Source organism: Camelus dromedarius, chromosome 15 (genome assembly GCF_036321535.1).
Source record: "Camelus dromedarius isolate mCamDro1 chromosome 15, mCamDro1.pat, whole genome shotgun sequence".
NCBI lineage: Eukaryota > Metazoa > Chordata > Mammalia > Artiodactyla > Camelidae > Camelus > Camelus dromedarius.
Window position 1 is genome coordinate 5,790,856 of NC_087450.1, and position 15,637 is coordinate 5,806,492.

At 40.9% G+C, this 15,637-nt stretch overlaps 1 protein-coding gene across 4 annotated transcripts in view; it reads right to left on the reverse strand.

The window, feature by feature from the left end:
* Positions 1-15,637, reverse strand: part of LOC135323033 (uncharacterized) — a 142,467-nt gene that overhangs the window by 69,627 nt on the left and 57,203 nt on the right. Inside the window, exon 17 of one of the 4 annotated variants that reach the window (XM_064494285.1) lies at positions 11,394-11,517. The exons of the other annotated variants lie outside the window; for them this stretch is intronic. The gene's annotated coding sequence lies outside the window, so the exon portion shown is untranslated. The remainder of the gene's footprint in view (positions 1-11,393; positions 11,518-15,637) is intronic. 4 annotated transcript variants of the gene reach the window in all.

The window sequence follows — 15,637 nt, forward strand, 5'->3', positions numbered from 1 at the left end:
ACAGGCGACCCCACGTCTGGCTCTGGGGCTGAACGGAGAGGGCAGAAGGCCCAGGGGCCCATGCTGAACCGAGGCCCCAGCACCCAAAATTATGGTCTGACTTTGGTCAAATTACACAGTCTTCTTTACCCTGAGATTCCTCATCTGTCCATGAAAATAACTGCCCATGGCATATAGAGTTTCAAGGATTAAAGGAAATCACCAAATTCACAACCTATTCAAGGGGCTACCAGTGCATCCTCAACAGGCACATGCTACCTTTATGGCTGTGACACACGCTAAGCGGGGCGGACAGACACAGTGAAAACTGCTAAGTGCCTGTTTGTTAAGTGTTTCATGAGTGTTATAATACTGTTTACAACTTACAACAAACCCAGGAAGAAACGAATATTATAATGCACATATCACAGATTCACCAACAGATTAAGGGAGGTTACACTCTAGTCCAAGGCCCTTTGGTGAGGAAATGGCGATTTAAACCTGTATCTGAGCCCAGGCCTGGGCTACATCTCTCTCCAATCCACTTGTCCAATACACAAGTTTGCACAGGCCAGCTCTTGAATGCAATGTGTGCCACCGTTTGTCAATATTTGTTAATTACCATAAACTGCTCTCAGAAACTGCTACGGAAAAGACAGGTGGACCCACATCCCTGCCAACAAAGTAGAGGAATTCTGCCTTGCCTTCTCCTGTAATGTGCAGAAACCCTTCCCTACACCACCAAATTCAAATGTATGCTTCATCCGTGTTTATGTTTGCACACGGAATATTAAAGTAGAAGGTACCTGCAGTAATTCTATCTCGGTTCCTTTCCACGTATCCAGATTATCCACAATCAGTCTGTGAATGAAAATACTACAATGTGAATGAAAATACTGCAACCATGTCAGGAAACAAATAATGCTGAAACCAAGTCATCTGCGGCTGCCGCCATCCCCCAGCGAGGACAGGCCTGAAGACCAGCCTCTACAGCCACTCACAACAGTGCCCTCTGAACAGAATGAGAATAAGACAAGACAGGATACTTGCTCTAGATAGCTAGGTGCTTGTCTAAAGAATGAATCCAGTGAGCCCAAATGATACATAGAAAATCACTAAACTCTTTAACTTGACATACCTGGCTTTCTTTAGATAACAATGTTTTATTGTTCCTACTACCTGGTCTTTGTTGTAAAGCTCCTATATATCCTAGCTCCTCCCCAACCTCTTGGGAGCAGTCCCTCAGAGCGATCTGAGAGGCTGTCATCCCGGCTCGAGTCCTCCCGCCAAATAAACATAACTCTTAACTTTTAGGCTGCACATGTATTTCAGTCAACAGTTTTGGACACCATGAAGGGACCCAGAGCAGACTTTCTCCACCTGAACTCTCCGAGTATCCGGAGCCTTGGTACCAGCAGTGGCCCTTTGTTCCCATCCACCTCCTCGGGGAGTCCAGATGAATTTGGGTGAGTCTATCTTGGTTCTCAGATCTCCCATATTGGGTGATAATCCTGAGTTTTATTTGGCGGTGTATCCAGGTACCTGGCCCTCCAGTTGAAAGATACTGGGGGGGAATAACCCACCCAGTGGAGACATACTGGGTGGGTTCTGGTTGAAAGATAATGGGAAACACCCATCTTTAGGAGACGTCCAAGTTGGGGCTGGTAGAAAGATACCAGGAAAATACCCAGTGGAGACATCCAGAGTGGGTCCATGTTGAAAGACACTGGGGTCAGGACTGAGTGGTTAGGTAAGAGGCTGGTCTAATGTTTTCCTCAATTTGGTTACCTCCATTGAATTTTTCGGTATAAAAGTAAAACTCTTATGAGGAACCTTTCAACTCCAAAAATGGGACCCTCTTCCTGGCTGGTAACAGTTTTCTCGGATGACTGAGAAACTTGCAGGAGTGGTATAGGCAAAGACTTCATGCCATAGAGTTGTCCCTGCGGGAAAACCTACTAGCAATTTTATTCTGACAACCCTACCTTAGAATGGGGAATAGAACTTTCAAAAAAAAATAAAAAAAAAAAAGAAAGGAAGAAAGGAAGAAAGAAAAGGAAAAAAAGAAAAATAAATGACAGATTGCCAGCCTCCAACTAATTCCCCAGCCAGGTTTATATACATACAAAACTTACAAATTTAATTGGGAATTAAAAAAATTTCTCACTCTTAAAGTAACTAACCAGGCCTGATAAAAACATTTTTTGGAATTCTGGACTTATAAAAACCAAAACCCTTTTAGGGGGAACTTGGTTTTCTCTTCATGTGTCCTTGAAATATAAACGTTTTATCTTTCACTTGGTGTTTTATGTGTGTGTATGTATGTATATATGTGTTTCCTTTTTGTTTTTAATGGAAAATTTGGACTCTGCCATGCAAAAGGTACAAGTATTTTGTACATATGATGGCCACACAAATAAATTGGGATTCTCAACAATCCTTTGTACCAATTTTCAGGCATTTTGCCATCTTAACCTTTGTTGCATCAGTCTGGACCATGAATTGCTTTACCTTTTGAAGAGTAAACTTTTGAATTTTATTTAGGCAGCACCCCTACTCTCATTTGGAAAAGCCTCTTCATCTTATTCGTTTAAAATCATTATATATATATAAATTGATGGCTATATGATGGATCCCTTAATTTGGAAAACCTTTTAAATTGGTGAGAGTTGAAAGAGCTCTCATTATAAACAGCCGTTTTATTGGTACCTATTAAAATCAAGTTTAAAGGTAGAAAATATATCTAATGGTTAATCTAAGAACTTATTTTACAAAAACTGGTTTAAAAAGCTACATTTATGTTTTTCCTTTCCCATTAATGGTTTTAGAGATGTTAATAAAATCTAAGAATAATTAATGTTAATTAGGTTGAGTAACTGGAAAAAAGAATGTAAAAATGTCGAAAGACTTTTTTCTTAACGGAAAAAAAAGAAAGATAAGGGGCTTATCCAAAATGGGTAAATTTTTTTGATGGTTATTTTGAATGAGATAAATAAAATGGACATTTTTGGATTTAGAGACAAGGTTTTAATACTACACTACGTAAAGTTAAAAAAAAAAAAGTGGCCAAAGAGATCACCTACTGCCCCCCAAAATTAAAGTTCAAACAAGTCCGTTTTATTTACCCCAGTTTAAAATGTATGTATTTATAGGGATAGATACATATAATATATTTAGACTGTGATATTTGATCAATGACTGGGGCAACAGACCAATTAATCAAATTAAAAGTTGAGAAGGGCCTAAGTTCTTAGGCTCAAACTTGGGGATCCCAGAGACTTTTCTATAAAATTAGATACAGTGAAAAAAAAAAAAAAAAGAAAGAAAAGAAAAGAAGAAAAAGGCTTCTGGCATTCCTTCTAGAAATAAAAATTATTGATTAAACCTAATAAATATTAAAATTAAAGGTATAAGAGTTAATAAAATTGAGATAAAAGTTTGTAAATTTGGTATGTTTAAATGGGCTTTATATAAACTTTTTGCTTAATTATGTTGTGGGATAGATATGTTTCAATGGAAAAACGCTTCCTCTTCTTGGTATTACAAGGCTGGGCACATTTCTGTCCCTCAGAAAATATTAATTGAACAAAATAAAGGAAACCAATAGAGTTACATGAGCCGTCCAATATAATGTAAAACTAAAAACTAATATTCAGTGGCTAATAGAAAAATATAATAAGAGGTTTACCCTGGGTTTAACTTATAACTCAAGGAAAAGAGACCTTACTAAATGCCTTATGCAAGCTTTGGAAGACAAGATAAATTGAACCTTAAAGTTTTAAAACATGGAATTCTTGGTTTACAGCTCTTCTCAATGATACAAAAAAGCCAAATAAGGAGATACAATTGGGCCTGCGTGACAGAGCAGTTCTCTGGGGAACTGGAAGTGTCTGTCATTTTCTTGCAGATCAGAAATGTATATACAGCAAACAGTGACCTAGGACTGAGCCTAATTAGCTCAATGAGAGAAAACTTAAGGCCAAAGAAATTTTTGGCATTTTAGAGCTCAGAACTCTGATGGGTCCGTCAGACTTTGTCAAGAAATCTTAAATGTCTTTTTCATAAATAGTAAGCCTTAGTGATTTGAGCAAGCAAATTAAGCTTACTCCAACTATTATTATACCTATCTTATAAGTAAGTTTTAAAGTGAAGCTATGAGATCTCTAACTTTGGTCTGTTTATAAGCCTGAGTACACATTATAGATGTGAGATATTTCTACAGCTAAAAAAAAACAAAAAACAAAGTCAAAGAGCTCTGCTTAATTGACGTAAAAAGTAATAGCTTACAAATTAAGTATTTTTAAAATAAAAACTGACTAAGTTGACCTTCAGTTTCACGTGAACTGGAAAATATTCAATATTAAGGTAACACTTGGTATTGTTTAGTTTAAGTATGTTCTAATTAATATAGACATCTTTAAAGTCATCAATATTAAGTATAATACCTTTACTGTACCTAGGTTTAATGAAAGTCAAATAAGATCCTGTTATATATGTTACAGATTTGTCAAAAAAAAATAATAGTAATGTGGTGTGATAAAATTTGAAGTAAATTAAATGCAAATGAGATGAGAGTTTTGGGTAATTTTTTTAAAATATATATTTAAAATGTATGCTTAAGATAATCTCTAAATGTTTGGTATCTAAATTCTAGAGTTGTGCTAAATTAAGTTAAATGATAGGATTTTATTTAATAGCTATACCATTTTCAGATAAAATAAGATTGAAATATGAATTACTTAACATATGACTTCCTCTTACAGAGAAACTAAAGGTGTTTAGAAATATTAATAAATGCTTGGTGCCACTCTGAAATAGTCTCTATTATTAAGGGAAAGATCTCAGTAACCTAGGAAGGTAAGATAAATGTGTAAGGGAAGATATAAGGAATGGAATTATATTTTGTTAATGAAAAATAGTGACTTTGTCCTGAATCTGGTTACTTCTGAATGGAAGAAAAAATAAGGGACACACTAATACGAGTATAGAAAGCTGGGGAAGGCTTGTGGAAGAGGAACCCTGAGGAAAGAGTTTTGTACGTGGTCAGAATTGGCTAAGTTTAGAATCAATTTGGGCAAAGTAAATGAATCTTAGTAGTAAGCTGGTACAAGACTACATTTGGTTTTCTCTCTGTTAAGGGGACAAAATTTTCTTAAAATATTAATCCACCTTCAGTAACAAATTGTAAAGCTTCTTATGCGAATTAAGTGATCTGTTGTGTCTTTACCTTTGAAATATTTTCTTGTTAATGAGTAAGTACTACTTTACAGTGATCTATACATTTATCTGATCAACTGTTTTGAAAACTTTTAACAAGCTCCCCAAGTATCAATTTCTCATTAAGATTCTTTTAGTCTCCAGTTAACTATGGGATGCTACAAAGGGTCCCTGAAACATCTCAAAGAGAGATTTTAAAGTAGTAAGTTTCATTTGGCATGTTAACTAACATGGGAAGTATTGTCAAATGAATAATAAATCTTCCTAGGTTGTATTGTATGAGAAAATATTATTAATATAGATATTCTAGAAATTATATGGACTCCCTAACATTCTGGTATATCTGAAATGTTACCAGTCATAATTCTGGTTATTGTGACCAGGTTTCTTTATAGATTACAGTGTAATGTTGTTTAACCATGCTGTTAATTCTGTTGTCATTTATAGGCAGGTAATTGTTTTCTTCTGATGATTTTGCAAGATACTCTCTCTTCAAGGAGATTTACTGATTTCTAATAAATTTCAAACTATAGCACTGAAATAAACTGGGTAAGAAATTTTAAAGGTCTAATGAAAACTCTGATTAAAAGAATTAGTTACGTGGGACTGAATAAACTGATGAATATGGTTACAATTTTTGATTTTGTCTGAAATACTACTGGCTTTTAACCTGTTTACCAGACATAAAGAAACTCTTCTCCTTAAACTAGTTATGATTCACGTCAATTTGATAAATTATACCTATGTAAGCAGACTTAGAACAGTTATCTTTTCTCTCTATCTGATCCCTCAAGAGACTAAAATCTTTAAGGTCCCCAGTGGCTCTATGAGATAAATTAGGAAGATCGTCTCCTAACAGGTATAGGAACATCAAGGTATTTTAAGGACTTCAAAAAGAAAAGAATTTACCTAAATCTGTTAGGCAGAAATCTATGACAAGCCCTTGACGGGGCTTTCCTGGCCTTAGCAAACCTTATTAACATTCTAGCTTAAAAGTCCTTATTAAAAGTTCCAACACAGCCAATTTAAAAGAGCCTATATGATCAAATAATCAGACTTAACTTGTAAACAAATTCACCTTGATTTGACTATATTTGATAAAAATGAGGGAACTTTAGAGAGAAAAAGATTATATTTTAGTGGATATTAAATTCTCGTTTTGTTAATTGAGGTCTATATTTAGTAAGACACTTCCCAGATCATTCCTTGCTGTCATGTTACATTGCTGCAAAGTTTAATTGAATTATTAAAAGGACACTGTATGTTTCTTTCTGAAGCTTAGTAATATATCCTTGGGTAAAGATCCAATGCCCCATGACATGCGGCCAGGGGATTATAAATACTGGAACAGGCATGAATTTAAAAACTGTCTCCAACATGAATGGAAGGAGTCTATCAGGTACTCTTAACTAGACCATACACAGCAAAGCTGAAGGAAACTGACTTTCAGATTCATTTCCAATCAGAAAGAGCCCTGCAGTGCACTGGCCTATAGAGCACTGCTCACCTTAAAACAAGGCCCAAATGGAGAAAAAGCTACCAGGCCAGGATGAGAAGACGACGACATATGAGGTAGACAGCTGACCCAAGACACCAGATCAGGCCTGTATACTAATTACTTTGATAATTTCTCCTACCTTTGATTATGAACTACTCCAATTGTTAAGTTTATGGTAAATTACCTATGTCTAGTACTTCTGTGTTACCTTGGTGGGTTTCCCTACTCCAAGGCTCTAACTAGATAGCCCTCAGAAACGTTATTCTAAAAAGGAAATTATAGTTCTGTTTAGGCCACTGTTGATCTTACAAGGTGGGAGACCTCACCTGGCCAATTAATACCTGCTCGAAGCCTGAACATAAATACGAACTTTCTCGTAAGATCACTCAAACTCAGTCAGAAACACAAGAAAAATTTTAACCCAAAAATATAACTTCTTGACTATTAAATTCTTAATCGTGACTTTATTAACGTTACTAGCTGTATTACTTATATCCTGTCTATTTTATAATATTGTTTTCTCTTACATTTCCCAAAGTGTAGCTAGGCCTACAAGATTGATGATGGCAAATCATATTGAAGAAATACATAAAATTTATAACCCTGCATAAAATAATTATAACAGTGTGATTCTAGGTATGGGAATGAGCAACGAAGGGTAAACATTTCCTGGATCATAACAGACTAGTAAGACAGGCCATCCAGAGAACTTTTAGTATCAACAGGGCCTGATAAAAACACCTAACACCTTGAATGGCAGGTCAGAAGTTTCTTCAACCTGAACTAGGAATGAGCCTTCATAGCACCCTGGGACAAAATTGGTCATGAAATGTCTCTCAAAATATTGGTCGAATTTAGGACCAAGGGGGAGCACTGTGAATGAAAATACTACAATGTGAATGAAAATACGGCAACCATGTCAGTAAACAAAGAATGCTGAAACCAAGTCATCAGCAGCTGCCACCATCTCCCAGGGAGGACAGGCCTGTGCATCCAGCACCCTGCTCAGAGGCTCTTCCTCCCCTGCTCAGCCTAGGCAGCCACTCAGAATGGTGCCCTCTGAGGGGACTCAGAATAAGAAAGGACAGAATACTGGCCCTAGATAACTAGGTGCTTGTAAAAGGAATGAATTCAATGAGCCAAAATGTTTACTTCTTCCCATACAAAGAAAATCACTAAATTCTTGAACTTGAGATGCCTGGATTTCTTTAGATAACAAGCAATATTTTATTCTTCCAACTCCCTGGTCTTCGTTGTAAAGTTCCTATATAATCCTAGCTCCTCCCCTACTTCTTGGGAGCAGTCCCTCAGACAGATTTGAAGGCTGTCATCCCGCCTCGAGTCCTCCCGCCAAATAAAGCATAACTCTAAACTTTCAGGCTACACATTTCTTTCAGTCGACAAGTCCCAGAATAGACACAGCTCATCAATTCTGTAATGGAACACACTGGATCAGGAACCAAAAGCATGTTCTAGTCCAGAAAAACTACGGGACCCTCTTTCTTCCTGTCATTATACAATCCCACCAGAACTCATTAATTTGCTGTCTGCTCATCTGGCAACCAAACTCAGAGAAGAGTCAACTCAGCAGAGTGCCGTGCTGGGGAGAACACCCCGCAGCAGCATGGCGGGCTGCCTGCCCTCCCGCACGCTCTGCTGACCCCTAGTGTCCTCCGTGGAGACCAGGCCAACAGAGCTGTTCCCAACAGCTGCAAAGTCCCACACATTAAATAAAAGCGTTTTATTTTATACGATATGTTACGTATATAACCATCTCTGAAGACAGCTTTGCAAGAAGCCCAAATCTTCAACATTAATCTGCAAAGGCAAATGCTGCCCCCAACGGAAAACAAGTCTTAAAACGATGCTAAGGCCTCCAAACTCCTCTCCAGGACCATCAATCAAACTGTCTGCAGGCCTGAAGCTGCAGGCGGCTACATGTCTGTTTTTAGAGCAACCCCTTCCTGCCGTCAGGTGCTACAATGTGCCTCTACGCCCTCCCATCTGAGGGTAAGAGCAGCCAATGCAGAACATTGCAGGGAAGCACTGACAAGACTGGACACAGAGGATCAGAGCTAAACTAAGCCTTCTGATGACACGAGCTTGTCACTGTGTCATTTTACAGATGAAGATATATAGAGAGAGGTGGGGTGATCTTGCTCAAAGTCACACAGCTAATAAGTGGCAAAGTCTGTAGCCCAGCTACACCCTCCGGTGTGACGCCCCCACTGGGACGCCCACAGGGTTCTCTTGTGCCTGCCGGACCAGTCATTTACTGTCACTCATAAAACACCACAGGGTCTGACACTAGCCTGACTTTTCAGCCTCTTCTCCCTCTAGTTTCTCAGGAACAAGGCTGCTCGGGACACTGTGTGACTTCCGGCTCCCCAAACCCTCCGTGCTCAGGGTGGTCTTGCCTGTGCATCCAGCACCCTGCTCAGAGGCTCTTCCTCCCCTGCAGGAACACGTTCCCACTCTCCGCAGGGACACCCCCACAGGGAAGCCCTCTGTTCACCCTCAGCACAGCAAGTGTCCCAGGCCACATCCCGAGCTGCCCCATTAGGACTGCGGGTGCCCAGGTTTGCTAGTCAGAGCAGCAGCCTCAGAGCCAGGGTTTATGCCCGGGTCACCCTGAAAACCTACTGCCCGCCATACAGCCCCCAGCCAGCAGGTCACCTGGAAGTCGCAGCAAGTGCCCCACCCAATCCCGAAGTCTCTTCATTTGCCAGCACCGCTGATGACTGGTCTCCAAACTTTGGTCAGTTTTGCACAAAACAGCAGCTTCCACTGTGAAGCAGGGGGTTTTCTCTTCTGCTCCCCATCCTTACTGGACACGTCAAGGGAAACCAAAAGGCCTTTTCTCAACCCTTTTCTGATGACACCCTCCCACCCACAATATTCACATGCTCAAGAGCTTTGGGTCCACGTGGTTTTGTTTCCCATACGCTAAGTGGCTCAAAACACTGCGGGATTCTTCCTCTTTTGAGAGTATTAGTTTGTACTGAGTTTATCGGCTTTAATCACTTTTTCTGTCTCTCTTCAGTGTCCCTAGCAGTTGCCACTTTTTACTCCCTTCAGCAGCCTCCCTCCCAACATCTAGTCTAGGAAATCAGCTGTGATGAGGGGTCCGGGGGCAGTCACAGAAGATGGAACTAAGGCACAGACAGGCGACATAATTTGCCTGAGAAGATCAGCTTCAAGCCCCAACACTGTGTGTCACGTCCCTCTGTTTAACTCTTATGCTAAACTAGTTAACTTTTTATAGATTATGGTTATAAACAGATGAGGTATCAAAATACATACAAGGACACACATCAACTCTATGATGTTCATTAACTCCACTATTTTGTTTCTATTTTTTTATTTCTGTTAAAAAAAAATTAGGAACCTCTGCAGTCAATATAGCAAAATGTTAATGAGTTTTAAATCCAGAATGTAGAGACGTAAGGGTATCATTAATCATAATTATTTGTATGCTCACAAAATGATTTGACAGTCTCTCTCCCCTCCCGCTACTCGCTACTGGCTCTCACCTGAGCTCCCAGACCACACATCGAACAGCCTTTCACTTTACCCACAGCTGAACTCATCAGTTTTCCCCCAGAGCTCCCTCTGCAGCTTTCCCTCCTCACAGCACAGCAGGACCATCACTTACCTCATTAATCCACCCAGAAACCTGGGCCTAACTCCATCCTACCTTCACAGACATCATTCATCCTTTCCTTTTTACCATCTAAACATGCCTAAAGTCTGTTCGCTTTTTCCCAGTGACTGTCCCACTGACTGTCCCACCGCTCAGGTGGAAGCCACCAACACTGCACACCTGGACTCACGAGTCTCACATGTGGCCCCACAGCCGCTCTCCAATACTAGACACAAAAGGGATATTGTCACTCCTGTGCTTTTATGACTCTTTTCAAACCTACTGTTCTTAGAAGAAACTCCAAGTTTTTCACCTGGTGAAGGTGTTTGCCATGAAACTTTGAGCTCAGGAACGGCAGGACACCCCTCCTTCTTGGCCCTCCCCTTTCCCCAAGGCCCAGCCCTCTCCCCCTCAGCTCCGCCCTCTGGCACAGCGCTGGCTCAGGAGGACCTGCTGAGCTACACCAGCCTGTATTCTAACCCTGGTCTTGAGTTCTTAGCAAACTGCTTCACTTATCCATACAAATCCAAGGTAGATTAGAAAGATTTTAGATGTTGAGCTAGACTATTGATTTGGGGATTTTGCACTAGCAACCTGCAAGTACATGTTCTAATGATTCTGTCTTCTTAAAACCACACCCAGGTTTTAGTAGTATTTGTGGAATGTCTTCGGAGTAAAAGGGACTGTACTTTAACAGACTATATGTTTTATAACATGAACAACACGGACAGGGTCACAAATGGAATCGCCTCACAAGTGACAGAAGACAGGTGAGAGGCACAAAGCAACAGGTCTTAAAGATGGTAAGAGCAAAGTTGTTTCGCCAACCCCCCAAAAATTCCGGAAAGAACCAAAAATTCTGAAATTTGAAAGTAAAAGGCTATCATATATAGAAATAAAATAAATGATCCTCTTCATCAGTGTTTCAAGATCTGACTCCAGATATTTTAGCAGGCCATACTGAATCCTAGCAGAGAAAAATCAGATGGACTAGTGGTGAGTAAGTTCCAGGAAAACGGCAGTAATTCCTCCACTTGTGTAAAGACATACCCTCACCTGCCGAAGGTGAATGTAGAACGCATTCTGGAGAAATTTGGAAGCTTCCAGGGTCCGCTTCTTAATGGCAAGGACGTGGACAGCTTGGGAGTATGTTTCTAACTCAGTCACCGGCATTCTTACACTGCAGGGGGAAAAGGAGGCCCTCAGTCGAGAGCAGAGATATTCCTGACGTGTCTCCCAGGCCGCGCCTCGGGGACTCAGTGCCCTGCAGCAGCCCGGCCCCAGGCGAGGACCCGCAGCGTGGCCCACCCAAGCTGGAGGGGCACTGTGCTTGAGAAATCCCATCCCCGATGGGGGCAAGAGGGGCTGGTGGGGTTGAGTGAACCTATACATGCCCACAGAAATATGCCTGCATTCATTCAAGAGATACAAGCAACAGTAGCAGGATATTTAACAAAATTTCAATTTTCAGCGGAAATTTTGCCATTCCTTTCCACTTGTCCCCTGCACTCTGAGACAGGCTTAGGCTTTCTCACACCTGCAACTCTGAAGCAATAGTTGTGAAGTCATTTTAATTTGCTGCAAGTGTCCTCGCTCCCCGTGTCACTGTGTCTGTCCTCTCTTAACACAGTCGGATATCTTCCTGGATCTCTACCTGAGTTCCTTTCTCCTCCTCCTCAGATCCTGAGATAAAGGACAAGTGAAGACACATGACCAGGAAAGGCACTGTGGACTTGACCGAAATCCACAGTGACCCCCTAGGTGAGTGCTGCCCACCCCTTACCTTCGATTCTCAAGGTTCTGCCCAGGGTGACATCCAGCCCAGAGAGGTGGCCCAATTAAAAGCTATGTGGCTTGGGCACGGGGACAGGTGCAGGAGCTGGTTCCGGGGCCAGGCCCCTCCCCACGTCTGCTCCCCTCTCCACCGAAGCCACGCTGCCAAGCACTCAGGCTCCGTGATCTGATGTCCTTCTCTTCTACTCTACTCCAAACCCTTTTTCTTTTCCTTTTTTCCCTAATTATCCCCAGCTGGAGTGATTTATCAATCGCAGTATCTAAAAAATTTCCTGCAGCCGAAAATGAGGTCTCCAGATATCAATGCCCATATGCTGGCTCCTGAAGAGACCCGCTGGCTAGGGGGACCCTCACCAACACTCACGGGGCATCAGACATGTTCCAGGGTCGGCCACCCCCAACAAGAGTTTGCTGTGTCCCCTATGCCCGCACAGCATCCCTGCTCACAAAAATATAGTTGGCCCACTTATCGGTTATTAAGGAGCAAAAATACAAAATTGCTCATGTTTCTTACTAAAATTATCTATGAAGCGGAAAAGGGAATTGTAATAGAAAAGAACAATTTTGACCCCATGTTAGGTCTGTTCCTTTGGCTTTAACCCTGTGCCCTGTTTTCTAGGCTCAGACTTGCTACCTCTGCATCATTTGTAAAAGAAAGTTGCCTTTAGACTGAAATATCCAGGACAGCCTCTACTCCTGGCCGTGATCTTGAAGGATGCTAACTAATCTGCACTTATGTAGAGATGGCAAGTTGCAAAATAGAGAATAACTTTGTTTTATTTTTGGAGGTTTTACAGGGGCAACATGATTTGATCCACATGGACAGCTGCAAGAACAGCGGATTCAAAGGACAAGCAATTCATACAACAAGAAGTTTCCAACAACCAACTGCAGCCCCGCCCCTTTTCAGTATAAAAGGAGACTCAATTCTGACTTGGGGAAGATGGTTCTCCAGGACATCAGTCTGCCATCTTTTGGGTCTGCCAGCTTTGCAAATAAAGTCACTATTCCTTGCTCCAACACCTCATCTCCCAGTTTATTGGCCTGTCATTTGGTGAGCAGAATGAGTTTGGACTCGGTAACAAAATGACTGCATTGGAGGTGGTATGTCTCCACTCTTTCCTCGTTTCCAATATGTAACATGCACATTATTTATGATCTAGTGCAAATAATTCATCAAAGACAACCACAAAAAGAAACTATACTCACCCAGCTATCAACACTGAAGTCAAAACCTGTCAATTTTATATGCTGTTTAAGAACACAACGGAAAAACCTAACATAGAGAGTCGATTCCACGGAAATATAATTATTTCTACTCCTTCAAAACTTTTTCTTTTCTTTTCTATTTTATTTTGTTTTGCTTATTGAAAAGAAAATAAAAGTCAAATCATTTTATTTCACGTATTTTTGTTATAGCTACATACTTTAAATACTACAAAGATATTTAAATTGCAATAAAAAATTGTTCATATATTATTATAAAGATATATACACAATCAATGGGGATTAGGAAAGGAATGGACATTTACTAAAAATCCACTGCAATCCAGTCTTTTACAAGCATATCATGGAATATAAGCTCTTTTATCCAGGGAGCCTCACCCACATTCTCACTACTGAGTCCCTTAGTAATCAACCACTAAGTCACCAGCATAGAACCATGTGATCAGTATTTTAGGAATAAATGAGGGAATTAGCTCATTCAATTCTAAAACAAAAACCCTAAAATAAATACTGAACTTATTTACAGATAAAGAAAATTTGTCCCCAAAAAAGTAAAGTTTCTTCCTCAAGGTCACAAAGCTAATAACTGGTAAAGGTAAGATTTGAACTCATCTGCCTGATTCTAAAAACTAAGGTGGAAATCCCATTCGACTGGGGAGTGTCCAGCTGCACAGCCTATCACCCTATCTTTGTTCAGAGCTGGCCTTAGACAGCCTGAGACAGCACCCCATTCCTGTGGAACTCGAGGGCAAATGATAACAATAAGGATTTTATATCCAGCAGTTTCTTAGATCTCATGTATATAAAGTGTCAGCAGGTCAGCAGAAAATCTCTGGGAAACATGAGTGGGTCCAGACCTTTTTGCTGATTAGAAACTCAATCTATCAGGATAGAGTGACCTTCCCATGAGAGGCCACATGGACATAAATTAAAGGCAGCTGAACAATGGAAACTAGCAAGACCCCGGAACTCAAGCAAGGATCCCTGCCATCCCCCACCCAGTTGCCTCTTCATCCGCGTGGACATGAAGACAGAAGACCCGGGTTCTTGTCCAAGTTACACTATCATGGATTCTCACCCATAAAAAGGTACGACTCTATGCTGTCGTAAGTCCTTTCCAACTCAAATATGATGACACCAATATCTCAGCAGAATATCTATGTCTCCACTTCCCCTCTTCTAATAGGAGTCTATTTCTGTGGACACAAAGCAGAAATCCAATTTAAAAAACCATGCAAGAAGCCAGGCGAATTTCTGCTTAAGAGACTTTGCTCTCACGCTCAGTGAATGAAAACTCAGAAAAAGTGGTCCTTCTCCCTCAGCAAATGGGAGGTAGCCTGATTGTGTGTGTGTGTGTGTGTGTGCGTGTGTGTGTAAATCAAATATAATCATGTCTGGGACGTGTACAGATTATTTTTAATTTCACTGTAATTTCATGGGGATGAGCCAACATTTAAAGTAATTTGAATGTAGTGTCCTGAGACAGACTCAGTCTCTTTTGGTGGAGGAGGTGAAAGGGGAGAGTAAAGGAGGAAAGAGGTAAATGAAGCAAAGAAATAAGAATACTGCTAGGGAAAGGCAAGACGTTAATTTTGTTCCTCATTGCATCACATACAAATTAGGGACTGGCTTTCCCCCGATGTCTTATCGAGCACTGAGTTGCAGAAGAAGAGGCGACAGCCCATTTCTCACTGAGATTGTGACTGTACGTGGCATCTTATAGACACAAATCATTTACCCTGATCAAACACTCTAGCAGCAGGCTGTAATTCTCCTGTTTTGAGAGACAAGAAAACAGGAGTTCAAAGCGGGTAGATAACTTGACAAAAGTCAGAGGACCAGTAAACAAGAGAGGATGAATTCAAACTCAGATCTGAATGCAGAGTCTCATCTCCCCACTCCCAGGGCTGGAAAATCCTTAACACACAGGCTCCCCAGCTCCCCTGCAGTGTTCCTGGCGCCAAGCATTTCCCATGGTAATGGTCTCCAGTTCTCACAGACACAGTGCTCTGTGCAGCCAATGACCTTGATCAGACCTTGATCATCTACCTGCCACGCCCACCAGGCTTCACCATACAGGCAGGAAAGCTGGCTTTCAAGTGCATACAAAGCCACCCTTGGTCTAACCTGGGCTCTTCTGTGGCTTCTCCAGCCTAAAGGCAGCCATGAAAGTGCTCACAGTTTGTTCGTGAGCCACACTTCCTCTCTCCATCTGTGTCCCCACCTATACTATTTAGCTATGAACATTTTGAGAATCTTGGAAACAAATTTTAAAAAAC